Source organism: Narcine bancroftii, chromosome 11 (genome assembly GCF_036971445.1).
Source record: "Narcine bancroftii isolate sNarBan1 chromosome 11, sNarBan1.hap1, whole genome shotgun sequence".
NCBI classification, from domain to species: Eukaryota; Metazoa; Chordata; class Chondrichthyes; order Torpediniformes; family Narcinidae; genus Narcine; species Narcine bancroftii.
The window spans coordinates 33359045-33374778 of record NC_091479.1 but is presented as its reverse complement, the minus strand read 5'-3'; the positions used below and the strand labels follow the sequence as shown (position 1 = coordinate 33374778).

General features: G+C 45.8%; 1 long non-coding RNA gene across 1 annotated transcript; it reads left to right on the top strand.

The window, feature by feature from the left end:
- Positions 1–1038: 1038 nt before the first annotated feature.
- On the top strand, positions 1039–9939 carry LOC138746381 (uncharacterized). The gene is made up of 3 exons (XR_011346923.1): positions 1039–1153; positions 1256–1396; positions 9500–9939. It is a non-coding gene; the product is annotated as an uncharacterized lncRNA (long non-coding RNA).
- The last annotated feature ends 5795 nt before the right edge of the window (positions 9940–15734 follow it).

Below are 15734 nucleotides of genomic sequence, written 5' to 3'. Positions count from 1 at the left end.
CTGAAATGGGTTCATGTGACATAAAACCACGATGCAGAATGTTTTCTAAGAATGGAATACAAGAGGAGGATTTGTCTAGTTCTTCAGCAGGATATAGATCACAAGATATAGGAGCAGAAGTAGGCCCGTCAAGTCTGTTCCACCATTCACCCACTCAGCCCCACTGCCCAGCTCTCTCCCCATTACCCTTAATTCCTTGATGTATCAAATACCTGTTAATCTCTGCCTTAAATACAGCCAATGACCTCACGTGGGTTTCATGACCCACTGACAAAATCAATTTTTCCACTTTTGTTTTAAATTGACACCCTTTTATCCTGAAATTATGCTCTCCTGTCCTAGAATCCCCTACCATGGGAAACATCTTTGCCATATGTACTCTGTCCAGGCCTTCTAGCATTTGAAATGCCTCTGAGGACCCCCTTATCCTTCTGTACTCCAACTAGTACAGTCGAAGAGTCGACAATTGTTCCTCATACACTAACCCTTTCATTCCTGATATCATTCCAGTAAATCATCTCTGACCTTCTCCAACAACAGCACATCTTTTCTCAAATATGGCACCCAAAACTCTAATTCTGATTGAATGGAAATGCAATTCTCAAACGACACAAACACAATGATTACATGATATTATGTCTTGTTGATATTTACCACTCGGGAAGGTTCTTGTTGGTTTTCAGATAGAGGTGTGTTGTTCAGGGAATCATTAATGTTTTTGTGACTCAACGTCCAAGCATCTGAAGTCCATTATCTCTTCTGAAAAGCTTTATAGCTTTAGCATGGAGCAGAGCTGAGCCACGACTTTGCAGGTATCTAAGGGAGTGTGTGGGCAGGGTTTGTTCTGGACCAACAATTTCACCAAGTGACTCTCCTTGAAATCAAGATTCAAACCATTTTGAGGAATACAACAGGAATTGTTCAACAAGAGCTTGGTGTTCCCTGAGGAGTTTTCTTTCAATAGTGGAAATGATTTTTTTTAAAAAGGCCGTTAATATTCCTGATACAGATCTTTGTACTTAACTTTCAGGTTGCTATCTGTTTTTAACTTGGAGGCCTTTAATGGGGTGACTGTGTGGAATTTTTGCTTTAACCAAGCAGCTCTCTTGCAATTTTCCAGCTGTTGGATGCGATTCAGTTGTTTGCAAGTTTAGTAAGTGGGATTTTGATGTGAAATTGCAACTCACAGCGTCATTTTTGTGTTTGAAAATGCCAATGTGAAAATTTTAACTTCAGTCTTCTTGGTTTGCTTAAGTTTACAGAGGAGACGTTGCGTCAAGCTGAGAAGACAGAGTTGGATGCCCATTTGGCGAATCGGCTGGGCAAAGCAGAAAGCACAAAACGAGGGGCTGAAAAAATAATGAAGCAGACTGAAATGCCGTTGAACCAAACCCAGGTAAAGAATTTAATTTTGTGCAGCGTACTTAAGAGACCAAACAATTTGGGATTTTAGTGGTGACCTATTTAAATGAACAAAATCTGATTAGAATAGAAGTTTATGGAATGTTTGGAAGTTGCCACAAAAAAATGGAGCATATAAATTAGATAAATGAACAATACAATGAGCCTGGTGTCACAGTATCTGCCTCCCTCTACCGTACATCACTGTTGAACCTTCTCCCCAATATGAACCTGATGTCACAGTATAGGTCAGAGTTTATTGTACATCACTGTTAAACCTTCTGACTACAGTGAATCCAGCGTCAGTATATCTGTCCCAGTCTACTGTACATCACTATTAAACATTCTCCGCACTGTGAACTTGTTGTCACAGAATCTGCCACAGTTTATCATACATCTCATTAAACATTCTCCCCACTGTGAACCTGGTGTCACAGTACCTGACACAGTGTATTGTACATTACTGTTAAACCTTCTCACTGCTGTGAAGCCAATGTCACAGTAATGATCTCAGTCGTCCATACATCAGCATTAAACCTCTCTCCACTGTGAATCTGGTGTCACTTTGCCTGCCACCCCAATATGAACCTGATGTCAAAGTATCTGACACTGTTAATCGTACATCAATGTTAAACTTTCTCCCCTCTGTGACCCTGGTGTAATAGAATCTGCCTCAGTGTACAGTCCATAACCATTAAACCTTCTCCCCACTGTGAACCTGGTGTCACGGTGTATATCCCAATTTACAGTATATCACCGTTAAACCTTCTCCCCCCCCTGTGAACCTGGTGTAATAGAATCTGCCTTAGTCTACCGTCCATCACCGTTAAACCTTCTCCCCACTGTGAACCTGGTGTCACGGTATATATCTCAATTTACAGTATATCACCGTTAAACCTTCTCCCCAAAGTGAACCTGGTGTCACAGTATCTGCCTCAGTCTACCGTACATCACCGTTAAACCTTCTCACTACTGTGAACTTGGTGTCACGGGATTGATCTCAGTCTATCGTACATCACTGATAAACCTCTTCCCCACTGTTCACCCGGTGTCACGATATCCATCTCAATTTACCGTACATCACTGTTAAACATTCTCCCCAATGTGAACATGATGTCACAGTATCTGACACAGTTTAAAGTAAATCACTGTTAAACCTTCTTACTACTGTGGAATCCATCTCACATTTTCTGCCTCAGTCTACCGTTCATAAACATTAAACCTTTTCCTCCTGTGAACCTGGTGTTAAAGTATCTGCCTCAGTTTAACGCACATCACCATTAAGCCTTCTTACTGCCCTGAACTCAGCGTCACAGTATTTGCCAACATCAACTGTACTTTACCGTTAAAACATCTCCTCACTCTGAACCTGGTGTCGCAGTATCTCACATAGTTAATTGTACATGACTGTTAAACTGTGTTAATGTTGTGAACCCATTGTCTCAGTATCTCTTATCAGTCTACCATACATCATCGTTAAACCTTTACACATCTGTGAATGGGTGTCACTGTATCTGATACAGTTTATCGGACATTACTTTTCAACTTCCTCACTTCTGTGAACCCAGTGTCACAATAACTGTCTCAGTCTACCCTACCTCATTGTTGAACCTTCTCCAACTGTGAACCTGGTGGCACAGTTCTGCCTCAGTCTCCCGTATATCACCATTAAACCTCCTCCCCACTGTGAACCTGGTGTCACTGTATCTGCCTCAGTCTACCATACATCACCATTAAACATTATCCCCATTGTGCACCTGGTATCACTTTATCTACCTCAACATACCGCACATCACCATTAAACGTTATTCTCATGTGAATCTGGTGTCACAGTATCTGCCTCAGTCTACAGTACATCACCGTTAAACCTGATCCCCACTTTACTCCTGGTGTCAAATTATCTACCTCAACATACCATACATCACTGTTAAACCTTCTCGCTCTGTGAACCTAGTGTCACAGTATCTGACACAGTTCATATTATATCACTGTAAAACCTTCTCACAAATGTGAATCCTACTAAAAAATAATACTCCCCTTCTAAGTCTCACTGTATTCGAATCCCACCTATTTTAAAAATTCCAAAAAAAAGAGAAACATCAATCCCAAAACAAGATACTCAAAAGTAGTAGCCCCCTAAAAATCTGGGTGTGGTAAAGTCCACAAGTAGCAGGTGACTAAAGGACTCAGTGCCACCCACCCCCAGTCAGACTTTCACAAAGTCCTGAAACAAAAACATTCAACCCAGTGATTCCAGTCCCAATGATTGTTCCGGATCGTCAATATCGAGAAGACTTTGCATCCATTCAACTTTTTTCCCATTCTTTCCATATTTTCCAATCTTCCCATTTCCATTCCCATTGACCCTTCCCTTTGGTGACAATGGTGACGATCACCCATTTCCTCGTACATCTGGCAATGAATTAGCAAATATTAAAGCATCATGGTCATTCTCAAAAAACTGAGATTGAAAATTCCCATAAAAATCTTTCAATACTGCTGCATAACGAAAAGCAAATTTATATCCCTTTCGCCACAATACTTCTTAGGCTGAATTAAATTCTCGGTCTCTTCTGATAATTTCTTGACTCAGATCTGCATTAAAAAACCCCTATTATTTTGAACCATCAGTGGAGTCTGATTTTGCCATGTTTTCTGCACCACCAATCGGAGTATCACCTCTCTGTCTTGTTATTTAAAACAGCGAATCAAAACTGCTCATGGTAATTGGCCTGGAAACGCTCTGTTCACTCGATCTAATTCCAGTCCATCTGGAACGAATTACCTGCCCTTCACTTCTGGGATCCATTTCTTCAAAACCTTCACCGGATCCGAACCTTCCATATCTTCCGGAAGACCTACTATCTTAACATTATTTCTACGACATTGGTTTTCTAATGAGTCAAACTTCTTCAATAATTCCTTCTTCTGAATCCCCCAATCTACAAAAGGATCTTCCACTATTTCCATTTTTTCTCTATTACGCTCCACTTGACTCTTGCATTCAAGAAAGCCTCCTCAATCCTTTTAAAATGATCTTGCACAGTATCCACTGATCGTGTCCATCTCGTAACATCACTCTTAACTACATTAATATCTTGCTTCATAAAAGTTATTTCTTCACACACAGTGTTCATTTTAGTTTTCATTTCGAAAATCCTTGAGTCATCTGATGAGTCATCTGCATTGACATATTTGCCATATCTTCCATGAGTTGAGCAATCCCTTCCAGAATTGGAAACACAGAATCCAGTCCAGGATCCATCACCTGCCTTTGAGGCTGACCTTCTTTTGCCGCAGTCCCCAGTTCTTCAAATTCTAATGAAGTTGAGCTCTCTTCTTGTTCCAAAGCAGTAGGTCCTCTTCCAGTACGGCTGCAGGTCTGGACACCCAACAACAGCATGCCTACCTCAACAGTGAGCGACCTCGTCAGTTCACCGTCGCTCAGGCTCCCCCACAGCCCACACCTTCTCCAAAGGTTTGTGGACCCTTGACGCACTGCACATGCCCGGTAGGGCCACCGACTGCGCAGGTGCGTCATCTGATGCTACACTGTACCTCTCCTGACCACCAGGCAATGCTGCAGGCTCACGTGCCTGTCCTCGTTCAGCTGGCTCGCCCTCACGCCTGTGTTCACGAGTGCACGAGTCGAAACCGCTGAACTCATCGCTAAGCTAGCGCCGACGAAATACTTAGCCGGGCAGGAGTCCTCTGAGGCTTGGGGACTCCAGTCGACAACTCTGTTACTTCAACTTGAACTTGGCCTCAGTTCTTCAACACTTTTGTAAGGTAATTTCTTCTGTAACTGAGTTTTCGATTTTTTCACATTTGCAGCCATTTCGATCCTCCACTATTCCAAAGACTATAAACAGTATTTTTAATCACTTTTACAACTTTTAAAATTGAGCATTTAATAGTCTAACTGCGGAAGGGTGGAACCACACGTCTACCCTCTGCGCCATCTTGTCACAGTATCTGACACAGTTTATAGTAAATCACTGTTAAACCTTCACATTACTGTGAATGCTGTCTCTCAGTTTCTGTCTCAGTCTACCGTTAATAAACGTTAAACCTTCTCACCCTGTTAAATTGGTGTTAAAGTATCAGCCTAAGTTTACCACACATCACCATTAAACCTTCTCCCCATTGTGAAACCGGTTTTACTGTATCTGCCACAGTTTATCGTACATCACTATTATACCTTCTCACTACTGTGAACTTGGTGATATAGAGCCTGGCAGTCTACCGTACATCACCAGTAAACCTTCTCGTCAATGTGAGCCTGGTGTTACTGTATCTGCCACAGTTTAGTGTAGATCATCATTAAAAATTCTCCCCAATATGAAGCTGGTGTCCCTTTATTCGCCAAAGGTTATCGTACAGCTCTGTCAAACATTTTCCCCACTATGAACCCGGTGTCACAGTAACTGTCTCAGTTTCCCATAAAGCTTTTTTTCCCACTCTGAGCCCAGTATCAACGTATCTACATAGTCTCCTGTACATCACCATTAACCTCCTCCCCACTGTGAACCAAGTATCAGTATCTGCCAGTTTATTGTACATCATTTTTAAACCTTCTCACCACTGTAAACCTGGAGTCACAGAATCTGCCTTATTCTACCATACATATCTGTTAAACCTTCTCAGTACTGTGAACACAGTGTCACAGTATCTGCCAAAGTCGTCGACTGTACATCACCGTTAAACATTCTCCCCAAGTTGACCCATTCATCACTGTTTTTTCCACCATTTATCGTACATCACAGTTCAACCTCCCCACTGTAAACTTGGAGTCACAGTATATTCCACAGTTTATTGCACATCACTGATATTCTTTCTCCTCGTTGTGAATGTGGTGTCACCATATCTGCATCAGTCTTCCGTACATCACCATAAACTTTGCACCAATGTGAACCTGGTGTCACTTTATCTGCCACAGTTAATATTACATCACCGTAAAAACTTCTTCCAACTGTGAACCTGGTATCACAGTATCTACCACAGCTTATCATGCATTACTGTTAAACCTTCTCACTACTGAAAACTTGGTGTCACAGTATCTGCCAAAGTCCACTGTATATCACCGTTAAATATTCTCCCAACTGTGAACCTGGTGTCACAGTGTCTGATACAGTTTATCGTACATTACTGTTAAACCCACCAGATAAGCTCCAGATAGCGAAAGAGAAGTTCTCACATCTGCAGGAACTTGGGATCATTCGTCCCTCCGACAGTCCTTGGGACTCGCCGCTTCACCTGGTCCCAAAAGCCTCCGATGGCTGGCGCCCCTGCGGAGATTATCGACGGTTTAATGACACGACAGTACCTGACCGTTACCCCATCCCTCACATTCAGGACTTTATGGCCAATCTGCATGGTGTGAGAGTATTCTCCAAGGTCGATCTGGTGTGCGTGTACCATCAAATCCCATTGCACCCAGATGACATCCCCAAAACGTCCATCATCTCCCCCTTCGGCATGTTCGAATTTTTATGCATGCCTTTCAGGCTCAAGAACACCGCCCAGACATAATGCACCTCATGGATACGGTGCGCAGGGATTTGAATTTCGTGTTCATTTATCTGGATGACATTCTTGTCGCTAGCAGAGACTGGGCACAACACAAGTCTCACCTGCACACCCTCTTCTCCCGACTGGCCGAATTCAACCTAATGATCAGCCCGGCCAAATACCAGTTTTGTGCAGAAGAAAATTTGGATGGGATGAAACTAATCCAGAATCCATTGCACAAGATTGGAAAAATTAGATTGAGCGTCTTCAAATACTTGGACGTTTTGACGTCAACAGACTTTGGAGTGGCCACATTTGCTCAGTTACACCATTTTTCTGATGTAAGTGAAGGTGGTTTTGATCCTGTCAGTTACTGAGTCCTGTGAAATAACCAAGTGCGAGTAGATGGTGGATTTGTAATGGGAAAAGCCAGAGTGGCTCGATTAAAGTCGGTCACAAGACCTTGAATGGAATTGACTGCTGCTACTATGGTGAGCAAAATGGACGCTATGTTAAGAAGAGAATTACAGATGGAGTTAGCAGATCCTGTGTTTTGGACTGATAGAACATCAGTGCTTAAATATATTAATAATGAAATCATGAGGTTTCATCTCTTTGTGACTAACAGAGAGAATGAAAACCTGGACAACAACAAATGGCAGATTTACCACATGACAGAGTTTCACCTGATGAATTCCCATTTACATCCGTGGAAGTTGATTATTTTGGTCCTTTGCAAGTAAAGTGCGGACGAAGTGTTGAAAAACGATATGGAGTTATTTTCACTTGTTTGACTATGAGAGCAATTCATATTGAAGTAGCGTCATTGCTTGATACAGACTCTTTTATTAATGTTCTTTGGCGTTTTATTCCTAGACCTGGTCAAGTAAAAGAATTATGTTCTGATAATGGATCTAACTTTAAAGGAGCTGAACGAGAATTATGAAAAGTTATTCAAAATTGGAACCAACATCAAATTCCTGATGCGTTACTTCAGAAAGAAGTTAATTGGATATTTAATCCACCCATAGTTATGGGTGTGGTACGGGTAAGGGTTAGTTGGTTGTGGAGAACGTTTACAAAGGTCTGTACTGGGCAGTACTGGGCAGCAATGCTTAATGTTGTAATGGATGCGGAAGCTCTGGGAAGGGGTAAGGGAGGGACTGGCCAGGAAGTCTGCAGATTCTGGGTCTGAGGGCAATGCACAAACATGCTGGGGAAACTCATGGATAGTTTTGTGAGGAGCAGGTCCTGCATCACGAGTCAAATTGAGTATTTCGAGGAGGTGTCAAAGGAAATAGATGAAGGTCAAGGTCTGTATGTGCTGCACGTGGATTTTAGTAAGGTGCTTGACGAGGTCGTCACGGTGGCCTCATTCAGAATGTCGGGAGGCATGGGATCCATGGAGCCTTGGCTGTGTGGATTCAGAATTGGCTTGTCTGCAGTAAACAGAGGGTAGTAGTAGATGGAACAATGACTAGTGGCTCTCCAAATGGATCTGCTCTGGGACCCCTGCTCTTTGTGATTTTTATGAATGATGATGGGAGTGGAAGGGTGGGTATGTCAGGGGATGACACAGAGGTAGAGATGTTGTAGACAGTGTAGAAGGTTGTCATAGGTCATCCAGTTTGCAGAGAAGTGACAGATGGAGTTGAATCCTGTAAATACAGATGTACTTAAACAAGCAACTGGTACAGGTTAATTTCCAGAGTCATTTTCAAGGGCATGAATAAAAGTTATTCCAAAGTAGGTTGGAGACCCATTAAAATTAGCTTCATATAGACCAATATCTTTATTGAATGCGGATTACAAGAACGTGAGGGCAGAGCACTTGGTTAATGGCAGGATTATGAACAGTGTGCAGGACTGAGATATATTTAGATCCTGCGCCATAAATCGCTCAAAGTTGCTGTGCAAATTGAGAGGGAGTTTAAGATGGTGTATTGTGTGCTGGCCTTCAGGAGTCAGGGGATTGAGTTCAAGAACTGAGAGGTAATGCTGCAGATGTACAAAATTCTCGTCAGACCACACTTGGAATATTGTGTGCATTCCTGGGGCAAAAATACCAGTGGACATCTAAATAAGGTGAGATGAGGGAACTTTAGACAAAATGTGAGGGGGATATTTTATTCACACAGAATGTAGTGGGTGGCTGGAATACATTGGCAGGGGTGGTACTGGAGGCTCATCCAAAAAAGACACAAAAAAGATTTTAATATAGGGACAGGAATAAAAGAAAAACAGAAGGTACTGGTGAGAGGGAGGGAAGAGTAATATTGTTGTGGGGTAGGTTCAGATGGGTCAGCTGAAGGGACTCGACTGATCCATCCACGATTTGTCCAACATCTTGCTGCCATGTCATGGTGAACCAGGGTGTTGCCTGATGGAGACACGTGGCTCTGAGCTCTGCAGAGATAGATCGTGCTTTTCTCCAAAACACACTTCCTCAGGTAAAGCAGAGGAATGGGAAAGATCCTAGTGTGCAGGGGTAGGGAGGGGGGTGATGGGGGAAGAGTTGGGGCCCTCCAAAGTCATCGTGATCAGGCCTCGGAGACGGCATCTCTATCACTCATATTTCTCTTCCCAGGAGAAGGAGCGATCTCAGAGACAAGACACGAGTCCAGAAGAACATTGCATCCCAGCTGAACAGAGAACGGACAACATCATGGTGGCCTGAACCCCTCCCCTTCTCCCTCTGGCCCTGCCAACTCCATTCCCCACCTCTTCCATATCCCTTCACCCACTTCCCCTCCCATTTCTCCCCTACCTCTCCTCCATTCCAATCCCCTCCCACTCACCTTCCCCTTCACCTACCCTCACACCTATGCCCGAAACTTAGCCCTCCTCCCTTCACCTCCCCTTCCCCTCTCCTTTCCCCCTCCCCTTCGCCTCCTACCCTTCCCCTCCTCCCCTTCCCCTCCCCTTCCCTTCCTACCCCTAACAGGGGAAGGAGGGATAGGGGAAGGGGGTAGGAGAAAGGGGGGTAGTGAGAGGGTAGGGGTAGGTAATGGGGTAGTGGTAGGCGGTGCGGGTATGGGGTAGGGTTAGGGGAAGGGGGTAGGTGTAGAGGATAGGGGTAGGGTTTAGCTTAGGGTTGGGGAAGGTGGGTAGATTTAAGATAAGGGTCAGGGACGGGTAGAGGTAAAGTTAGGTTTAGGGTTAGGAGATGTGGGATCGGGTTAGGTCGAGGTTTAGGGTTAGGTTTAGAGTTCGGGGAAGTGGGCTTGTGATAAGTTTAGGGGAAGGGAGTAGGAGGTAGAGGTGAGGTGTGAGTTGGGGTTAGGGGAAGGTGGGTAAGATTAGGTTGGGTTTAGGGGACAGCATAGGGATAGGGTTAGAGGACAGGGTGGAAATAAGAGTTAGGGTTGGGGATGTGGTGTAGTGTTTAAGGGTATCGGTAGTGTTAACGTTAAGGTTAGAGTTTGTTAGGGGTTAGGGTTAAGTTGGGGAGGGGAGCGTGGGCGGCGAGCGGGGCACAGGAAATGGAGAGGTGATGAGGGAGGGGAATGGGCAGGGAAATGAAGAGGTGTATGGTGTAGAGGAAATGGGAAGTGAATGTAGGAAGGCACCCCTTACCCCACATTATCCCTGCCTCCTCTCCTCCTTCCAGAGGAAGCGGGACCTCATTCCGGCCAGAACCTCCCTGTAGTTTCAGAGCCTCTGTTTCAGGAAATGCCTTCGACGCTTGCCGCTGGACAGACATCTTGTCCCTTGATTCATTCTATACCGTTGATATTAAATTTAAAAATGGTTTGGTCTTTTAAAGCTTGAACTCAAAAGGCTGGTCCAGATAGACAACACAGAAACAGGCCCTTCGGCCCCACTCTCCTGCTGGCTGTGCTGTTGTAATCAGTCCATATTCCTCTCCACCTTTTCATTCTTAGCTCCCATCAAGCTCATGTTGCCTTGTCAATCTCACGGCCTGTGGGAAGAAGCTATTTCCCTCCCTGGCTTCTCTACTTTTATTCCTCCATATCTCCTTCCTGATGGCAGGGGGACAAAGATGCTCTTTGCTGGATATCTGGGAGTCTATTTACAGAGCCCATCCCTGCAAAAAATTCAGGGGTCCCTTGCCTTGAGGTTCCACCCATGTTGCCTCTCCCTCAGCACTCTCTCGTCAGAACACAATTGCACCCTCCTTCCCCTCCTCTCCCAGGTCTCAATATCCCCCTGACAATTCCAGTCAGCTGCAATGTCTACACCCTGCCCCACCTGCTATCGAATGCCCTGCATCCTCCTTCCCCATTGGTTTCCTCCTGTTATCAGGCATCAGGATGGACCCCACCCTGTTGAAACTACCCGTATTCTCACTGATCTCTCTGCGCCTCTGCCCTCCATCCAGGGGTCTTGGTTGTCTTGTGGTGATGGTGTAGAACAAAGTACCAACTCAAGGAGATGGGGAGCTGTAAGGAGACCCCCAGTTCCAGGAGACAGGGAGAACCACAGAGATGCCCAACTCTGTCAAACTGGTAGAACCCGGTCATCAGGTGCAAGGAGCTCTTGGTACTGCTGCACGTGAGGCAGGTGTGGCCCAGCCCCACACCTCCACCCTGTCAATTCCCAAAACACATTTCCTATTCATGTGGGGGTCCAAAATGGATAGAGTCTGGAGGACCATGTACATCGTCAATCAATGGGGGAATAACCCTAACCAGCATGGCTATTGTGTATGGCTGTGCTTGGAAACAAAGTGCAAGGGCACCAAAACCTTCTATGTGCTGAGGTTCTACCTGGCTCAGGTGTTGTGAAAGATTGGTCTGGCCCTGATGCCACACAATGTCCTAGTCAGCAGGACTTTGCCCCATCACCTTCATGGGAATGGTTGCATAGACAAACACTATTGATCACAGGGCCATCAGGCAGTGATCAGCATGGAATTCCTGCTGACACAGAGACTAGGACTTGATGAGATACTGCGGGGTGGTCCCCTGAGCAGAGCATCCAGAGACAGACATGCAGAACTGCTGGAAGACCAGAATCTCAGTGAAAGATGCCCTTTGGTCTGCCTGAAACCCAGATAAGAGAAGCAAACACTAGAAGCCCAAAGCAAAGGGAGGAAGGTTTAGGGGCAATATCAGGGGTACTTGTTTTTACACAGAGTTGTGGGTGCCAGGAATGACTTGCCAGGAGTGGTGATGAAGGCTGAAATATTAGGGCATTTAAAGGCTTCTTGGACACATGAATGAAGGAAACATAGAAGATAGGAGCTGGAGTAGGTCATTCGACCCTTCGAGCCTGCTCCGCCATTCAACGAGATCATGGCTGATCTTAAATTTCAGTACCCCATCCCCACCTTCTCTCCGTAACCTTTAATACCCTTATACTGAAGAAATATATCAAATTCCCTCTTAAACATATTTAATGAACCTGCCTCTACTGCCCTCTGTGGCAATGAATTCTACAGCTTCACCACTCTCTGGGTAAAGAAATTCCTCCTCATCTCCATCCTAAATGGTTTGCCTATTATCGACAAACCATGGCCCCGGGTTCTGGATTTTCCCATCCTTGGAAACATCCCATCTGCATCCATTCTGTCCAGTACTGCCAGAATTTTATATGTCTCTATGAGATCCCCTCTCAATCTTCTAAACTCCAGGGAGTATAATCCCAATTTGTGCAATCTTTCCTCATAAGTCATTCCTGCCATTCCAGGTATCAGCCTGGTGAATTGTCTCTGCACCCCCTCCATTGCAAGAATGGAGGGTTATGAAGGAGGAAGGGTCTAGTTTTTATTTTGCTTGGAATTGATAGGTCAGCGCAACATCGAGGTCCGAAGGGCATAACTGTTCGACGTTAACCTGCTGGTCTTTTAGCACATGGAGATGTGGGTGAGGGAATGCTGCCCACCGGCCTATTCCAGGTTGCTGAGAGATGCACTGAGGCTTGGCGCAGCCAACACGAGGGCGCTGTGGGGAAGGACTCTCATCCCCCGTGACTTGAGGGGCGGAGACTAAGGGGAACCCCTTCAACCACAGAGTGCAGGGAGTAACCACAAGGTGTCAAAGTGGTGGAATGATGTTAAACAGAGAACATGAGCAGTGAAGGGAATATAGGCATGCAACACGAGGATGAGAAAAGACATGGAACAGTTGTCCTCTTGGTCAATAATTTTAGAATAAAGTTAATTTTGGGGTGAAAAAGAGAAAAGCCCGAACTCAGTCACCTTTGTTTCATGAGATACATTCTCCAATCCACGAAAGCTCCTCTGTACCCGTTCAAATTTAACCCGAGGAAACTGTATTCATGGTGGAAACCTCTGCAAACACACAACGGGACCTACGCACAGAGAGACAAATGATACACGTGCAGTCCCTCCCAAAAAAGAAATAAATTCTCTTGAATCAATAGCAGAGTCATGGAGTCTTTGACTGAGCCGGTCATCCATCATTCTCCATTCTCACTGCTCGCAGGAAGAATCTGTTTCTGGGCCTGGTGCTACTGGCTCCGATATTCCTCGACCTCTTTCCTGATGAGAAGAGCTGCCAAATGCTGTGGGCAGGTGGAAGGGATCCTCAACGACATTGACAATGAACCCGGTTTATCCCATTGATATTTGGGGTGGGTGGGTTGGGGGGAGAGATTCCCCATGATCCTATCTGCCACTCGTGGTACTGCCAATCATTTAAAAAAAATATTTATAAACTTAAAACCACAACAAATTCACACAATTAATAATAATGCTCATCTAATGTGTGGCATCTATAAAAGAAAGAATAAAGAAACCACCCCCCACCCCCATCCACAATATGCTACCCCCTCCCACTTCTCTCTTCAACAGAAGTGTCTGCTACAGTGGTGACCTCAGCAGGACCCAGCCCTTCAGTTGGACGTGAAGATCACGGTCCAGGTGGCTCTTCAGATGGTTTGGTTGAAGCTGTCAATGTTCTGGATGTCGCAGCCACACGTGGGGTTCAAACAGGCCAAGGACCAGTTCCACCTCCAAGAGATCACCGCTGATGACATCCATTACTCGTCCATGATGTTCTTGCTCTTCAGGACATGGCAGCAAGGCTCATCGACTTCTGACATCAGCCTCCCGAGCAAGGCAAATAGGATGCCCTCAAGGAGCTCTTCACCCGCACCTTCAGGACACGCCTTCATCCTCCACCTCATTCAGTTCCTGCTCTCACTGTCGCATGGCCCAGACAGTCATCCCAACATGAGTCCCTTCAAGCTATTTCTTTTCAGCTCTCACCAAATGCCCTGGACCCACTTTTCAGGAACTCTTCCCTCTTCCTCCCTATGTCATTGGTATCTCCATGTGCCACAACCTCTGTCCCATTTTAGGATGTCTTGGACACCAGCAGCAACACCCCAGACACTGGCACCAGGGAGGCACCACCTGGAAAAGGTCCAGGGTCCTAGTCCAACAGTCTTTTTCCTGAGCATCCAGGCAGCAGAAGAATATCAATGGTTGCTCAAAGCAAAATCCTCATTGCGGTGCCCACCAACAAGTTGAGGCACAAAGTTTTGTGTGTGTTTTGGGTTACTGGTGCCAACATATTCCCCATCTCACCCTGTCGCTCCATCTACTGTACAATGTTGCCCAGAAAAAAAAAACTCTCCGCTTCATTGATGACCTGAACAACAAATGGCTTCTTAAATGGTAAAACACGCTGTTGAACACCACTGCCACTGACCACAAGCACCCCCCAACCCCTCAAAACTGGAAGACCCTTTGAATGACTTGTCTCTGCAATGAAGACAATGGCCTAGTGGAGCCTTGAGCAAAAGAGGCAAGGTCGCCGAGTCCCACACAGCTTCTGGTTCAATTCCCTCCTGGAAGCTGCCTCCCGCGACTCCCCATCTGAGTGTCAGATGGTCGCCTGCTTACCACAGAGAACCAGATGGCAGCAGAGACAGACACACTCCAGCCACACCTCCCAACATGTGATGGGTTCAATCTGCGGATGCCACTCACAGCGGACCGAAGAAGTGGTACATGGCAGACCGCACAGAGGCCGGGCCCGAAGGGCTGAGCCACTTGCAAGAACAGATCATGTCCTGTCCGAAAGTGACAGCCTCCCACTTGAATGACCCCGAGAAGAGCTTGGCACCATGGCCTGGGGCAAACCGTTCAACACTCTCGATGCTGGACAGCAGGAAAAAGCTTGGTTTACTGACGGCTCCAGCTGGTGGAGGTGCGAAAAACAACGGTGTAAAGTGGGAGCACTCCAGCTCACCACAGATAAAGTACTGACACAAGAGGGTGAGGTGGAGGGGAGAGCCAACTGTCCAAGCTGGCAGCTGTGGCACTGATCCGAAAAGGGACAACCAGGCGGGCCCAGGAGCCTCTTTTCCGATCAGTGCAACAGGATTTCTGGGCTGTGCCAAACAGCACGTCAGTGTGGATGGGTCGGCGTCAGGAGACAGGGAGGCAGATCCATGGCTGCCTGCTCTGAGGACAACAGCACTGGCAGATCTTCTGAGAGGTGGAACAACAAAAGAATAACCAGGGTCCACCACGTGGATGGACACACCTCCAGGAAAACCGCTGAAGCTGACGCAATGCCACTGTGGACTGAGCTGCTCAAATATGCTCTGCCACTATTTTCCCCAAGCAGAGAGACCCTGGAGCCTTGGCAGCATTGGTGCATCATAAATGTGGGCATATGGGGGCACTATGATGGACAGAGGATCTGGGGGTCTCATGATGTTGCAAGAACTGTGATGGCCAAATGCCCTATTTGTCAGCAATTAAAACCAAGGGCCACATTCGCTGGTGTTCGGGAGCTGACCAAGTCTGATAAATTGACCATATCAGGCCTCTCCCCTGCCAAAATAAAAAGTGATATGTTCTCATGATGGTCAGCACATACTCG